Source organism: Choristoneura fumiferana, chromosome 5 (assembly GCF_025370935.1).
Source record: "Choristoneura fumiferana chromosome 5, NRCan_CFum_1, whole genome shotgun sequence".
NCBI lineage: Eukaryota > Metazoa > Arthropoda > Insecta > Lepidoptera > Tortricidae > Choristoneura > Choristoneura fumiferana.
The window spans coordinates 12,700,822-12,717,815 of record NC_133476.1 but is presented as its reverse complement, the minus strand read 5'-3'; the positions used below and the strand labels follow the sequence as shown (position 1 = coordinate 12,717,815).

Sequence of the window (16,994 nt, the reverse complement as noted above, 5' to 3'; positions counted from 1 at the left end):
TTTTTTTTTCAATGAAAGTATGTTAAAAATCGGTCAAGATGACTGGAGTTTTCGAAAATGATTAGATCGTTAACAAGAGGACCAGCTAATTATTCTATGTCAATAGCCCATGGCCCATTCACCGTCATTTCGCAAATGCAAAACACGAACCCATTATTATAGGGGTTGACTTGGAGGGACCTATACTCGTAACCTCGGACCTATACTTACCTACCTACTATTTCAACAAATAAAAAATATAAAAAATAAAAGTAGGCCAGCATTATTTATTAATTTCCAATTTCGCATCTTTAAAATTTACCGTTGTTATCCTCCAGAGAACTTTAGGGATAATCTACGCATACTTGAATTGAGTATGTGTTCTAATCTACCCCAAATAGTTCGGCTCTGTATGAAGTTACTCACTACATGCCTCAGAGCTATATCTTGAGTGTTCTACCTCCATGAATGAATATATTAACAAACATGATCTACATGGTAATTCAAGCCCAATTTACTTAATTTCACTGAACGAACAGATAAGTATGAATTGCCTTACTTAATTGCATGCATTGGAAACTGGAAGCGCGTTCCATTAATGGGTCGTTAAGGCAAAAGAGACACGCTTGGATAAAAAATGATACATTTTTATTTACGCGTTAGTACTAAGTAAAGTTTGTAAAAGTAGTCCAAAATGGTATGAACCTATAACGTGCCAATTTTACTTTTGTTTCATGGACATAATAAAACGCCACTAACCACATAAGTAAGTAAACGAGTACCTCTAAATAATAAACTTTTCTTTACCTCCGTATCGGAAGCTTAGCCAACAGTTACTCACGCCTATAAGTAGCGTATTGTGTATACTTTATTATGCCTATTCAAGTGGTATCAAGGCCGCACCACCACTAGTATACAGCCAGCATATAACCTTGGCGCTTTCTTGCCCATAGGCACACGTTTAACAATCTAGGCCTACAAACGATGATACTGATATAGAATTGATCCAATATAAACTTTGGCTACATTCAACGTCTTTATAAGTGTGCCTTAGTGGGTAGGTAGTAAGTACCTATACAAGATGAATCCAAATTATTTCAGTCAGTGATTGGGTAATTTCAATGGAATATCCTTGAGCTTTCAGGCTTTTTTTTTAATTATGGTAGTCATTAAGTCGGCTTTCAAAATTAAATGTTTCATAAATGATCCTAAATAAAAATATTCCACTAAAAAGCCTCAGGGGTGTCCATTAGGGGCTTCGGGCTTACCTAAAACTTTGAAGAAATATTCTGAATTTGTTTTGTGACACCGGGTATAGGTAAATTGTTTTATCGACACTTTTTAGTTCGTAAACTTTTGATCACTTGAACTCAATTCTCAATTAACCTGCCAAGCTGTAAATCCGGTAGCGTGACAGTAATCGCTAAGACTATAATAGAGGTAACATAATTGGTGTGCCCGGGTTACCTAATGCATGGTAACAGTAAGTAAAGCTCCTATATTAAATACTGAAAACTGTAAGTGATCAGGTATATCAGCAATTTTCATGTCTCATTTTCTCTTAACCGTTCCAATATGAAGCAGTTAACGTTACTAGGGCATTAAAATTGAAACGCGGTCGAAGTTTGCTATCTTTACAGCCCTCTTTCGAACTGATACGTAGGACATTTTAATGATGTCCGCTGTTTAACAGAGGTCGCCTGCTGTTTCGAGGGTTGTTTTAATTACATGTATAAAATTATAACTAAAATGAGTCACAAAAGACATGTGCCCGTTCTTAGAGTGCCTTCAGAAATTCTTATGAGTGACCTTCCGTAGAAACTGGCCCCAACATTTGTATTTAGATTAACTAGGTGTACGTTAATAATTAACCTCTAATAGTCTAAATGGCAATACCAGTACTTTTTAAAGCTTGTAGTGTAAATTAGTAAGTTTTTTCGTCACTTTTCAAACTAGTCATCATTATATAATTCGGGATGATCCATATAGTAACATTATGCACACATACATCTTTTCTTGTTCGTAAAATCAAATGTACCTATCAATAAGTTACAATTCATTGTTTGTACTCTAATATTTAAGTAACAGAAGGTACTTACATAAACAAAACACGTTCGTAATACGCAAATGTGTTTGTCGCAGGTATTTGTGTTGCCAAGCTGCCTGAACTGAAAATAGATTTACAGGTCTACGGCTTTCGAAACTTTTGGAAAGCTAACTCCAGTCTCCAACTAGGTCTACCCGGGCCATTTATAATATTACGAAACCACTAACTGTTGCTTCATTATTATTGTACTTCGTCAAAGTGATTCCTTAAAGTTGTTATCATCCCATTCCTGTCCATGTCCTTCTTCATTATTATAATCATCCCAGCTTATATACGTCCCACTGCAGGGCATAGACCTCCTCCCAAAAGGAGAGAACTTGGTCCGTAGTTTCCACGCGGGCCCAGTGCGAATTTGACCTTCTTAAATTATTTCTATCAGTAGGTAATATATTATTCTTTTTTATTTTACAAGATGGTCGTATTTTTAAAATCAAAACGCTCGGTAAGTAGGTATTCAGAATTAATTTAAAAGAAATAGTTATTTGTGCAACAAGAGAGCAAAGTTGTTTTTTGTTGCGAGTGTTGATTTAAACACACAAGATGCAAAAACCTTTGGTCTCGTGTGACACACACAATTTTTCACCTCAGCAGCGAGAACATTAATATTCATCTAAATGTAACATAAGAATAATACCACATACTTATACCTACCTACCTGTTTACAAAACAAAATCATTTTTTAATATAATCCGAAACGAATATAAGAATCACATTTAAAACCCTTACTCAAAAACGATACGTACAGTCGCGATTACATCTTTAAAAAGTCACCAGAAAGTTAAGAATGCCAGACATTGTTCAAAAGCGGTAAGAAGAAAGGTTTTGAATCGTGAACGAAAAAGTGTCCAGTAGGTGCAATACAAATCTCATACTCATAACATGCATTGTAATTTGAACTTGAGATTCTTCTAAAATACGTCGTACTTATTTTTTAATACTGCAAAAAATTCTCATCTTTGGGTCATTAAAAAAGTTGAACAATAAACGTACCTATAATTTATTAAAAATGTTATTAACCTTTAAATATGATTTTATTATGATTTCTTTTACATAAACATAAATAGATTTGTTACAAATTCATTTAATTTGACAAATATTTATTCCAACTGTAGAGGCAGTATACGGAATTCTTTTATATAAAAAAAAAACAAGAGAAGCGGCTTTCGTGCAACGAGGTTGCATACTTTATTATAAGATCGAGAAAATTTACATTTTGGAAATATTTCGTGTTGTTTATTACGTACCTAGGTATCGATATATTTTAATACCATAAATTTAATTTAAGAATGTAATGAACACATTTGATCCTATCTCTCGCTTTTTAGGGTTCCGGGGCCAAAATGGCCAAAACGGAACCCTTATAGTTTCGCCATGTCTGTCTGTCTGTCCGTCCGTCCGCGACTTTGCTCAGGGACTATCAATGCTAGAAAGCTGTTATTTTGCACGGATATATATGTAAATTATGCCGACAAAATGGTATAATAAAAAACCACAAAAAAATTTTTTTAGGGTACCTCCCATAGGCGCAGTGTGGGTGATTTTTTTTTCTCATCTAAGCCTATAGTGTGGGGTATCGTTAGATAGGTCTTTTAAAATCATTAGGGGTTTGCTAAGACGATTTTTCAATTCATTAAAGTTTTTGCGAAATATTCAACTTTAAAGTGCAAATTTTCATTAAAATCGTGCGTCCCTCTCTAAAATCTAAACCGGTGGGTGGTTAAATTCGAAAAAATTCAGGATGGTAGAAAGTGTATCAAAATTTTAAGGAAAACTATAACGGCTAAGTTTGCTTGATAATTATTAGTAGTTTTACTCTTAAATAGCAGCCTAAGGTATAATATACCTAAACTTGGAAGATTCCGTATACCGAAAATACGAAATCCTTAGAAAAATATTACTTAATTTTTTCGTAGCTACGGAACCCTATTTTGGGCGTGTCCGACACGCTCTTGGCCGGTTTTTTCGTGTTGAAGTGCAAGTGACAGATCAAAGTGAAGTTCAAATATTTGGGATTTGGAGAGTAGAAAGACAGAATCAATTAGACCGCTGTACCTAATGATTTACACGAGCGAAGTGATCAATATTTTCACTAAATAACTTGCATGTTTGCTTTGCTTACATTATTGCTGGCACCTTTGGGCGTATGCTTGCCTGATTTGTTGTTTGCATCCTTGCTTGTATGTACGCCTACTTATATGCTTGCTTGCATGATGCCTGCACTGCATCCCCAAAAATCGCTTCCACCTTAATAATCCTAGCTAAAGCTAAAGTGGTTAAAACTACGTTGTCAGTCAGTCAGTTTCGTTTCTCTTTCATAGATATAGAAAACTTATCCCAGAGTAGCTAAACATTGCCCTGATACTTACCCTAGATACAGTATTGTAAGGAAATACTTGTGTAGCAATGAGAGGTCGTATCGCTTTATACTGAGCTTATCTCGCTTGCAGCTCTAACTCATGGCTTATTGCCGAGTCATGGCTGCCGTCTTAGTTCGCAACTTGCATCGCATTGCAACTTCGCGTGTTCCCGAGCTAAGTTGTCTTACCTACGTACGCACAAACGCCTAACTGATTTATTTAGACTTAGACTTTAGACTGGTTTAGGCAATTAAGTCAGAAAACACAGATCTGTCTGTACGAGGATAGCGCTGATAGGGGAGTGGAATATTGAAGTGTAGTATAAGCAGTCAAATTCATTTTAAAGCTGTTTTAGTTGAAAAATATATACACCGTGTTATTTTTGATTTCCGCTAACTTTATGAAAACATTTAACATGTCAAATTAAATTAATTAAAAGAAAGAAAGAATTAAGATAACTACTTGTGCGCAGTAAAACTGTGTAAAGGTACTAAATAAATTTAAGGCTTTTTAATTCACGCATATTTAGCAAAAGAAGGTCAAAAAGTGAGTTCTCTCTTTATGTGTCCATCAGTGTCACTCGTCAAGTTTGTATTTTTTTATAATTTGACCTGTAACAACGACTGCAAAGTTATTAGTATATGTATGAAAAAACCAAAGCTTCCGCCGAAGTTAACGGAAATCAATAAAAACATAATTTGCACCAGTTCGTGATAGGAGCAAATTATATTTCGGCAACTACTTACCTAGGTAGGTAGGCATACCTATGTTCACAATGAATAGATACTCGTACTTTATTTAGTAAACACGTAAAAAGCAAAATAACGTCTAGATCAATTACTTTAGTGAGACACTTGGGTGTTTATATCGTAAAATGTGACTATACGAACATAAAAAAGGTTACAAGGGCTGCACAGCTGATTAGTGTAAGTATTATCTACAATTTCAATGCGTACCTACTACTCGTATCAATGGAACCGAGTCCGATTGAATCTGTTCCAGTACCTACAGGCACACTATAAAGCACACTGTCTGCCATGCTTTAGAGGCTTTACATATGCACAGGTACAGGGTAGTATTTATCAAGAACATAAGTATTCATTCCTTTACAGCATGCCTACTGGTTAGGAAGGGAATTAGGTATATGTCCGAAACAAAACATATTGTGCTAGGCTCCTTTTTTTTTATTCGACTGGGTGGAAAACGAGCAAGTGGGTCTCCTGATGGTAAGAGATCACCACCGCCCATAGACATCTGCAACACCAGGGGTATTGCAGATGCGTTGCCAACCTAGAGGCCTAAGATGGGATACCTCAAGTGCCAGTAATTTCACCGGCTGTCTTACTCTCCACGCCGAAACACAGCAGTGCAAGCACTGCTGCTTCACGGCAGGATTAGCGAGCAAGATGGTGGTAGCAATCCGGGCAGACCTTGCTACAACTCAAAAATAAGCTTTCATACAATTTAGTTTTAAATCAGTTTCGTTTAAAAAATCATTTTGAATGCAAGCTCTTTTGCTGGCAGTGCTTTTTGTTATACTTGCATTGTCATCTAAATTACATTCGATACCAAATTTCAAGTCGATGCCATTAACCGGTGAGGAGTTCCCGTTTGCGGAGACGATCCTGGCAGGACCATCAGGATGTCACTACCACATTATTGTAATTGTCACCTGATTTGCCGAAATTCAAGACAATCCGACCACTGTAAGAACAAACAAACTGGGCATGCCAAATAAAAGCTCGTACTAGCGGAAAGCTCTGTAAATCGTAGCAGCAAAATGAATTAGGATTTCATGCAGCAATTATTTCAGTCTGCTTGTTTAAACTAGCGTTATGGACGACCATTCAGCATTCGTAGAGCAATGGTCGAGCGATGAATAAGCGGAATGAAATTATTAAACAAATCGGAACGTAATGCGTTCGGGGGCTATATCACAATCCATTTCATTTCGCTGGAAATAAATATAGATATTTACGTTTGAAGCCCGTCATCGACAGGAAGCGATATTCAATAAGCTACAAATTGTTACAGATTTTTTTCTACTAGGGATAACTGTGAAATCACAAACATCTGATTAGGTATGCGTAGAGTACTAAGTAGGTACGTAATAAATAAACAATGAACCAAGAGCGTGTCGGGCCACGCGTAGGGGTGCCGCGGATAGACGGAGGCGGACGGAATGGACGGCCATTGTTAAATTATAAGGTTTTGCTTTTGCTGTATTGTACGTGACATTTGTGTTGTTTTTTTGACCCTAAAATTAGACAAGGCTTGAAAAAACTAACGATTTTTTAGGTCACACATCTCTCGAAAATACCTTTTGATATACGTAAATATACAAATGTGATAAAATAATTACAAACAATATTGTGACTGCACCTTAACTTTTGCCAAGACCTTAGGAAAGACGCGAACAAAGTTTTGCGTACCTATTACGAATATGAATAACTTTAAAAATCACCTTACGACTGTAGTTAGGTACCTACTATAATTTATTCCGAGTCACAGGCAAATAACGATAGCCTAACTCGGTAGGCTGATGTTAAACACTTTTAAGCTTTAATCCTATTTCAATGTAAGTCCACAAGATGCACGCAGACCAAGTTTAAATTTACAATGTAAATTATGAAACGGGGATTACGTCTACTGAAGTAGGTATAAAGACTTTTCCCTCAGCACTCGGAAACGTAAACAATCTTTTATTTTGCCGTAGCTTTTAAATTGAATGGATGAACGACGCGAGGAGCTTTTATTAAAACATTTTTTATTTTTATTCAAGTACCTACCTAAGTATTTTTACATATTAAACACGTAGAAGATTATATTCAGGAAGGAGTCATCATTGGATTCATCTTCATCCCCAGTTGAAAATTCTATATCACCTATAAAAAAAAGAAAGGTGTAAAGCAAGAGCCAGTGAATGGGGATGAAGATTATATTCTTCTTACTTCCAATTTATAAGTTACATTAATTTTTCTTTGATATTTAATTATGATTATGTACTGGTTACATTGTTTTTCGCTGTCACTATTTGTTAATTAAGAATAAGAATAATTTTAATTTTATTTAGTAATAAAGTTACACTGTCCACAAAAAAATACAAAAATACACATTTGAATAAAAAACAATACATTTGACTTTTCGACGGCCTTCGCCTAGACTCTGGGTCTGTATCGCGAGTGCCAGAAGATTAATATGTAAGTATGATGTAAATTTAAGTCTCATTATAGAATAACCTGCCCTATGTTTTTTACGGGGTGCGTAACGATCGATATAAAAACATTTGATATATTTTGACTGGATATAACGATTAAAGGATATAAATGCACTTTTGATATAACAACATTTGATATATTCTCATGTAATATAATTATCAACAGATATAATGAACTTGTAATATAACAAATATTACTCTAACAGTCATGACATATAACATACATGGAATATAACTTTGTTAGATATAAAGCTCAGTTGGTATAATGTAATATTGGCATAATCTAGAATACTTACTACTATTATTTCTTACCTATTTTACTCTAAGGCAGGTTGGTTTAGGTTCGACGACGAGCGAAGCGAGGAGCAGTGTTAGGAGAATTATGTGACTTTACAGCGCGTGTGCCGAGCGGGCAGTGCAGCGGCCGGAGAAGCCCCAGAACCGACTCTTTTGTAGAATACTATAGTTTATTTTCTAATTTATTTACAATTTATCTACGCATGGTCCTAAACAGATTGCAACCGAAAAAAAAATAATATCTTACAAAACATTATACCACTAATACTTATATCCAATATATATTATATCCATTTATCAAAAATGTATTATACTATTTGAACATTATACGCCATGAAATTATACTGATTGTGGTTATACCAATAGTTTATTATGTCCCTTGAGTGATTATATCCAATGAAATTATATTAAATGTTGTTATATCCAGTGAAAATATATCAAAAGTTGTTATACCAATCATTACACTACACACCCGTTTCTACGTATTCTTAATGACATGATATAAATACATGATAAGCCCTCACGTGTAGGTATTATCAGGTTGCTAAGAGAAAGTTGAGTTATATAGCATGTCCCGGTATCATAAGGTTCCACTTATGCACCGCTATGCAATGTGACTAATTACCGCACACGCTGGCACAGTTAAAACCAGCGTAATTTCTAAATATTATTACCATATTAAGTGGTCGTACACTGAAATCGGAAACTTAAAAAAGTCACGGCTGCAGTCAACGAATGCAAACGGCTCAGATAAGGGCTGCCGGAACGTCTACCGACCTACTGCCCTTTAGATGCCTCTAGACCACATCCTCGCTAGAACAAAACACTGCACAGTTTTTTTGTGAAACTAGATTTATATCTTCCTTTATGTGCAAGCCACTTTTCTAAAGGAGTTTTAGTGTTGAATTAGTAGCACCGTAAAAAGAAAACTGCACGTTCGTATCAGCGATCTAAACAATGTATTACGTGCTCGCTACGTATTTTTCGTTTCGTTCGTGGATTAACCAAATTTTGACTTACTTACTTTCATTACTAACTGAATGTTATATTTATATCTACTAAATCTGATTAATTGACGATAAAATTGCCTCAATGAGGGCTATCGCGTATGAATAGAGGCGCTAGTGTAGCGTGAGGTCTCCGAAATGTCAAATCTCATAGTTTTTGGGTGAGCTACGCGGGTTTATTTATAATTAGAATAATTTTGTGAATATTTTGCATTACCTGAAATTAATTATGGCAATTATGCGTTACGGGGCAATGAATGTATGTGTTTTGAGACAGTTTTGTCTTTCGGAAACTTTTGTCCTCCCCTTTTTTTCCGAACAAAATGGGACTGTGCAACACTGTGGTTGCTCGATATTTTTATGGTACGGTTTTAAGGTGTATTAAATATGATTTTAATCTAAACTTTGTTTTCACGCCCATAATAACAGACTTTGAAAGCCACGCTTAAAAACCTCACGCAACAGTGGCGTCATCTAGAAAGACAAAAAACGATAGCCCTCATTGCAATTAATTAGCAAACGGTTCGTCATATCACGGACATTCATTCACAGCCAAGGAAACGACCGATGACGGAGCGAATAGCCGGCATAGCCGGTAAAGCTAATGACAACCTCCTTTGTTACAACGGACTCATGAGTCTCATGACTAATTGGCCAGATAAGCTACATTAAGGGGCTGTTTCACCATCCATTGATTAGCGCTAACCGCCAGTTAAATGTGATGCCGTCTCCGTCTACTCGAACAAAACAAATAGAGACGGCATCACACCTAACCGCCAGTTAACACTAATCAATGGATGGTGAAACAGCCCCTTATACTTGGTAAAAAACAATAACTACTTTGAAAACAAACTAAAGATACAAACATGTGTCGTATTCGTATTCACTATATTACTGAAACACACAAAGGTTGACTGGTAGAGTTCCCTTAAAGGGATAAGTTCGCCTTTGTACCTGTATCTCAAAGTTTGACAATTGTGTTTGTTTTTATTTTGTATAAAGAGTTTAGGTATATAAAACATGCATTACTTAAATGTCTTCAATTTCAGTAACGAAGATAAGTACGATAAGTAAAGCTAGTACTTGCATTTGCCTAAATAATAAGATTCAGCAAAAAAACTTTCAGTCTCTTTTTTATAAGTGATCACATTTACAAAACAGCTAAAACAATCAACTTAGAACTTCAACTAACGAGCGTTGCCTTCAGAAAATATTATTTATCATATTTCGAACATCAAAAACGAAGCCTGTTGCCGTAAGAAGCCCGTGAACGTCTTGATTTAAAAGCATTAAGTTAATATTCGAAATTTCAATGTACTGAGATTAGGTACTGGAAACAACGGAAAAATAAGCGCAAGTTTTTCACCGTCATTGTGCAGGCAGGGCGGGCGAAGCGTGCGCTCTACAATGGCCGCAGAAGAATGTTTCCGCTCTCTACAGCTCACTTTGCTAATTCTCGACTGTATCTACACGCGTTAATCGTCACGAATAACACAGATACCGGTGATGGATGGCGAACACTTCTGACCCGCGGCAAACAATCATTATCGTGTTCCTAAATAGGTCGCCTTTTGCTAACTTATTCAATCAATAGATTGCGCAGTTTAGCTATGAAGTATGTACCTAATCGTACAATAAAATAAATAAATTGGGAACTTAAAATTCTGAATCTAAGTAAGTATTATATTAAAATATTTGCGATGAGTGCTGCGGGTTGGCTTCTATTTGGAAATAAACCACTTTATCTCTTCAAATTAGTAGCTATGCTAACCCATAACATTAATCGTAAATCATCACCGTAATTACCGCTCGTGTAAAATAAATAAATAAACAAAATCTAATATCGCGTTTGCTATATTTTTGCGGTACAAGCTACGTGACTAACACAACGCCTTATTTTTATTGCATTATCAAAATTTTCCTGCTTTTAAACCAGTTTAAAATAAGGAAACGAACTCGACTCTATCTTCAAAGAAAAACAGGAAGAGAGAGCCCGAGAGTAAACAAAGCTAGCGTAAGCACTAATTAACAAAATAAGTTAAGTCAAAATTCCGGTCCCTGTTTGAGTCAGAAATTTAGATTCGTGGAGTAAAGGAATCTCTTTTGATCCTGCGCTGCGTGCGACGTCACGTTAAGTTTGAATGTTCTCACTCCGCGAGATGCTACCCTAGAGAAAAGCTTGGAAAGCTATTTACTTAGATAACTACAGTGTCGTAGCATAGGTTGTTTTTATGTCGCATTCGGTCTTTGTAATTACTTCTGTTACTACAACATATACATATTTCAGAATTCTTACGAAGAACCAAGATAACTTACACGTAGGTTAAACATAAAATTTTATTTTATATTTGCAACATTTCGCGCTACGTTAAGTAGATTCTCCTATAATAATTATTATGAAAATATTTTAAAATCTACAAATAGAATGCGCAAGATTACATCATGTATATAATTTCGGTACTGTACTCGTAAAATAACTATGTGGAATATGGATTGCTATTTATTTGAATTTAGGGTCATTAATAATAACAATAAGTATGCTTTAATTAGTTAAAAGCTTTTCTGAAAATACAATGAAAAACTTTTCGATTCGTTTAATGGATATCTTGCTTTAACCGTAACGTAGCGTATAAATTTATAGTCTGCTGCTGTCTGCTGTGTCTATTCGTAATGAAAGAGCCTTTCATGTGAAAGAGGTTCTGGCTTACGAAGTGCAAAATTCGAACTTCGTATCTTGCCGTCCCGCTATCGCTCATATTATTTAATGCGAGAGTGAGAGGGACGGTAAGATACGAACTACGATTTTCGAATTTCGTAGTAGCCCCCTGCCTCGGCCTGGCGGGTTATAAACGTCGCGATTTTAACGTTGCCGGCGATTATCCTTAGGGCTCTCTTATTTTGCCTTTTTTCAGTTCTCGTGGACTATTTCTAGACCTTTTATGAAATAAAAAAATCATTGCAATCTTGATTGTAATTAATCTTTTTGTGATTCTAGATTTAAAACAGTTATTTATTGCCAGGTTAGTAACTTGTGCAAGGAGGGATCGCTACCATTATCTTGCTCATTAATCCTGCCGCCAAGCAGCAGTGCTTGCGCTACTTTGTTCCGTCATGGTAAGTAAAACATAGCGTGGTACATGCAGTATTCTATTTTAGCTCTCTAAGCCAGGGATGGGGAAACTGCGGCCCGCGGGCCATCTCCGGCCCGCGAAGGCTTGAAATCCGGCCCGCGACCATCAAAAATCAAGAGAAGATTTCGTATTGTTACAAAATTTCATTCTCATTGGCAATGGGCAAATTAGTGTTTCAGAAAATTCATATCAAAATTTTTATATCAGTAAATAATATAGCTAAGAATGCAACAACTTGGCTCGCCATATATTTTGTTAGTATATACTTATTGGCACGCGAAGGAAAGTTTCCCCATCCATGCTCTAGGTTGATAATGCATCGGCAATCTCCCGGTGTGGCGGGTGTCCGTAGGTGGTGGCGCTCTCTTACCATTAGGTGACGCGCATGCTTGTTTTCCACCCTATTTATGAAAAAAGACACAAAACTACAACTTTACCACTGTAGGCGCTTTGAATATGGACAAATAAAACAGGGAATGATTTGAAATCTGTATTATTAGAGTCTATGCTAATAAAAGTTGGGGTCCTTTCCCAAAAAAGGTAAGGAACCATTGCTGTAGCTGAATAGCAAATCGGTGACTGCTGACGTAGTTAGCTAGGCTATCACATCAGTCAAGCGCTGACAGCACGGGTTGATACAACGCATCGCTGGCCACATTACTGCAGGCCCGACGCACAAACACAATGCAATCAGAGGCCGTATTGCCTAACGTTTCTGGCGCTCGCGATCGCAATCAAATGACAGATTTCGCATACAAAAACTGTCATTTGATTGCGATCGCGACCGTCAGAAACGTTAGGCAATACGGCGTCTGCATACACGAGTCTGATGTCAAACCTAATGAATTAATTAGCATACCCAAGATTCCCGAGTAATCATTTTTAGTGTTCCGTAGCCAAATTGGCAAAAACGGGACCCTTATAGTTTCGCCATGTCTGTCTGTCTGTCTGTCCGTCCGCGTTTTTGCTCAGAGACTATCATTGCTAGAAAGCTGTCATTTTGCACAGATAGGTTCTTATATGTAGCAACCACTAGCAATTATGCCGGAAAGGTATAAAAAAAATTACAAAGTTTTTTTTAGGGTGATTGGGGGGTGTTTTTTTTTTCTCGTCTAACCCTATGTGTGGGGTATTGTCTTTTAAAACCATTGGGTCGCTACCGAGACAACCTCTCGATTCAGTGATCTGTTTGCGAAATAATCAACCTAAATAAAGTGCAACTTTTCAATAAAATCGAGCGTCCCCTCCCCCCTCTTAAATCTAACCGTTGGGTGGAAAAATTTGAAAAATTCATAATGCTAAGTAAGTATATCAAACTTACAAGGAAAACTATAACGATTAAGTTTGCTTGAAATTTTTAAGTATAAATAAGAGTTTAAGAGTAAATAGCTGATTAAGGTGTAAAATTATATCTTAACTTAGAAGATTCCCCACAAAATACAAAATCCTTCGAAAAATATTACTTTACTTCTTCGTCACAGCTATGGAACCCTATCTTGGGCGTGTCCGACACGCTCTTGGCCGGTTTTACGAGTAGATAGGAGTATTCCTGAAAATTTCTTTAGTACCGAACTGTAAATAAGATATTTTCGTCAGCACTAATTTTAAATCAATCAGCTGAGTAACAATAATGGTATTATATTATAATTTAAACTTTAGTAGCTTTTAGCGCACAATTAATAGAGACGTCTGTTTAATCATGTTTTCAACTTCGTGAAATTTAACTTACTATTGCAAGTAATATAAGTATGTAAGTACATACTTAAGTTACTTAAGACAAATGTATTATATATGCTTAGGGTGCCCAACTGTATAGAAGATATTAACTAAATGTTCTTTCTTGTTCAAGCTTGCCTTGAAAATACTTCCGTCTCAAACAACCTTACAACAAAACTTTTTCAAGTTTCCGGAGCTTTTCATTGAAATGAACAAGATCACAATACCGAGAGCCCTCGCAACAGGTTCGGTACCTGTATTTACGAACTTTAATTTTATCCGCGACTAACTGAAAAGTTTTCAAACAACTAATTTTAAGAGCTGTCTTTCATCTAGTTGTCCGGGCTAACTTAAAACTTACCTTTGTCTCGATCGGGGTTGGGATGACAGTTGGTTGGCGTTTGTTGTGGTCGCGGGGTCGCGTGGGGCGCGCGGCGAGGGTGGAGGCGAGAGGTGCGGCGCGGCGTCGCGGCGGCACTACCGCGACGCGGCCGGCTTGCCGCCGCTCGCCGCTCGCCGCCCGCCCTAACCGCCTGCGACGACCACCGTAACCCCCTACTCTAACTCGACACACGAATACTCAAGTCGAACGAACCAACTATCCTTGTTGCTCTTACTGTATTTTCGTAGCAAGGCCAAAGACAGCAATATTTTTTCAACGAACGTTTCAATGTAGAGACCCCTCGCACAGATTCTTGGCTGTGATTAATCGGCAAGCCACCTGCGAGCTGCGTCCAGTATAGCGTTCTGTAAAGTATTTACACAAACAATAGTAATTTATTAAACCCACTTCGCAGCAGTTTTCGAAAGCTTTCCTATAATAGGAACGTAAAATAAAAATCATAATCAATCAATCAATCATAATCATGTTTAAATCATAATCAATTAAATTAATTTAATAAATACAAATTTGAGGAGTACGGTTCTGTCCTTCGAGTGAATCGAGTGATGTGGCCCGCCTCTTATCACTTAATTTCGTATTTTTCCAGCTATGTCGGTGTTTCCAGTTATGCAATTATTTTTGTATTTACATAAAGGCTATATAGTTAACCAAAGCTTCGGGTAAAGTAACAGTATCATGATCAGCCAGACGTCATTGGGACGTCCACTGTTGCACAAAGGCCAGAACGCCACATGAACGACAACTCGCCACTTGCATCCACCTAACATCCACCGGTTGCCTACAACTCTCGCAATGTCGTCCGTCCACCTAGTGGGAGGCCTGCCAACGTTAAACTAACGTAATTTTTTCGAAAGTATTCTTTGAAATTCTTTATATTCACGTATCTTTTTTACTTGTGAACCGGTTCGTTAATCCAAGAAAACTACCTACAATAGGTACATCAATGAAAACCACATCCCCGTCGGTTAAGCCATTCCTGGGATTAGCGCGATCAAACACACAAACAAACAAACTGGCAAACAGGCAGGGTTCGTTTTTAGGGTTTTTAGGGTTTCGTACCTACCTCGAAAGGAAAAAATGGAACCCTTATAGGATCACTTTGTTGTCCATCCGTCCGTCCGTCTGTCAAGACCCTTTTTTTAGGAACGCGTGGAGGTATGAAATTTATATCAAATACTCAGGTCTACTGTCCCTTGGCGCTGTGAAAAAATCAAACTTCTAAGGCAACGCAATCAAAAGATACAGCCGTTTAAGCCGCAAATTTCCGCAAATTTTCGAAACTCGCAAAAGGGAATCAAAACCTACAGGGTACTTCCCGTGAATTCAGAATCTTGAAATTTGGTACGAAGCAACGTCTTATAGCACAAAAAAAGGAAAAAAAATATAACAAATAATTTAAACGACTACAAAAAACATGAAAATAATTTTCTACCAGTCTGAAGTCGGTCGGTGCCTCAGCACGAGCCAGCAGGAGTGGACCTATAGTCATCTACCTCACCTACGCACTTTATATTGGGCTTCAATCACTCCTGCTGGCTCGTGCTGAGACACCGACCGACTTCAGTCTGGTAAAAAAAATATTTTCATGGTTTTTGTAGTCGGTTAAATTTTTTGTTATAATTTTTTTTTCACGCTTTTTAGTGTACATAATCTAAGATACAATACACAGTCACCTTTTACGAAAGATTGCTTTTTCCGATGTCGAGACGTTCATTATTGAGGAGTCCTGGTGCTTCACCACCCGTTTTACCATATGCATTACGAGGAGCATAAATTGCTTTGCAACTGTGTCAAAGTAATTAAAATTCAACCCGTGAAATACTTGTTATTGAGTATTAACTCCGATGGTCAACTGTGGTCTTCATCATCCGTTCCATTTTACCAAATGATTTTCAAGAGCAAATGCACGAGTTACTACTAAATATATCCAATTTACTATAGGTGTCCCTACAACATTTGAAGAGTTCCCTCGATTTCCTTAAGATCCAATCATCAGATCGTGATTTGGTGCTTTTGGGACCTAATGAAGACATTCCTAGACGAAAACAATAAAAAAAATTCAAATCGGCTCATAAATGACGGAGTTCTGAGGTAACAAACTAAAAAAAAAAGATACAGCCGAATTGATAACTTCCTTTTTTGAAGTCTGTTAAAAATTGCGAAAACCGTTAATTTTTAGTTACGTCATAATAAAAATATTTATACGGAACCCTCAGTGCGCGCGTCCGACTCGCACTTGGCGGGTTTTTTTTTCTATTAATTTTAGTTATTTCATACATTTTTGGTCATATATTTTTTTACTTTCCTTGTAGTCGAAATAAAAAGCAGTGTTTAATTCGGGAAAAACACCAACATCACACTCGAAATTTTGGCAAGTTATATCGTGTGATATTTGTTCTTTTCCTCCCTTGTCGAAGAATCTACTATTTTAGCGGCAGAAACTGCCGTATCTATTTTACGTTAACTTGAAGTTTGATTTTTCCACAGCTTCAAGGGACTATTATAGGCCTGAGTATATGGTTTTAATTTCAACTCGATACCTACCTCCACGCGTTCCTGAGATGAAGGGTCTTGTCTTGACAGACCGACGAACGGACGGACGGACAAACAACAAAGTAATCCTATAAGGTTTCCGTTTTTTCCTTTTGAGGTATGAAACCCTAAAAACCAGCCAAGTGGGAGTTGAACTCACGCACCAAGAATTCCGTACAAATTGGTAGGTCTCAATGAATATCCAGTGTAAGCAGAACCCGTCTCAAGCCAAATGTACGCAGTATAGG

The 16,994-nt window shown here is 37.0% G+C and overlaps 1 protein-coding gene across 1 annotated transcript in view; it reads right to left on the bottom strand.

Moving 5' to 3' along the window:
• The window catches only part of Rbfox1 (RNA-binding Fox protein 1), a 100,092-nt gene extending 85,816 nt beyond the window's left edge, over positions 1-14,276 (bottom strand). The window contains exon 1 of the mRNA XM_074087994.1: positions 14,173-14,276. The gene's annotated coding sequence lies outside the window, so the exon portion shown is untranslated. The remainder of the gene's footprint in view (positions 1-14,172) is intronic.
• Between the last annotated feature and the right edge of the window lie 2,718 nt (positions 14,277-16,994).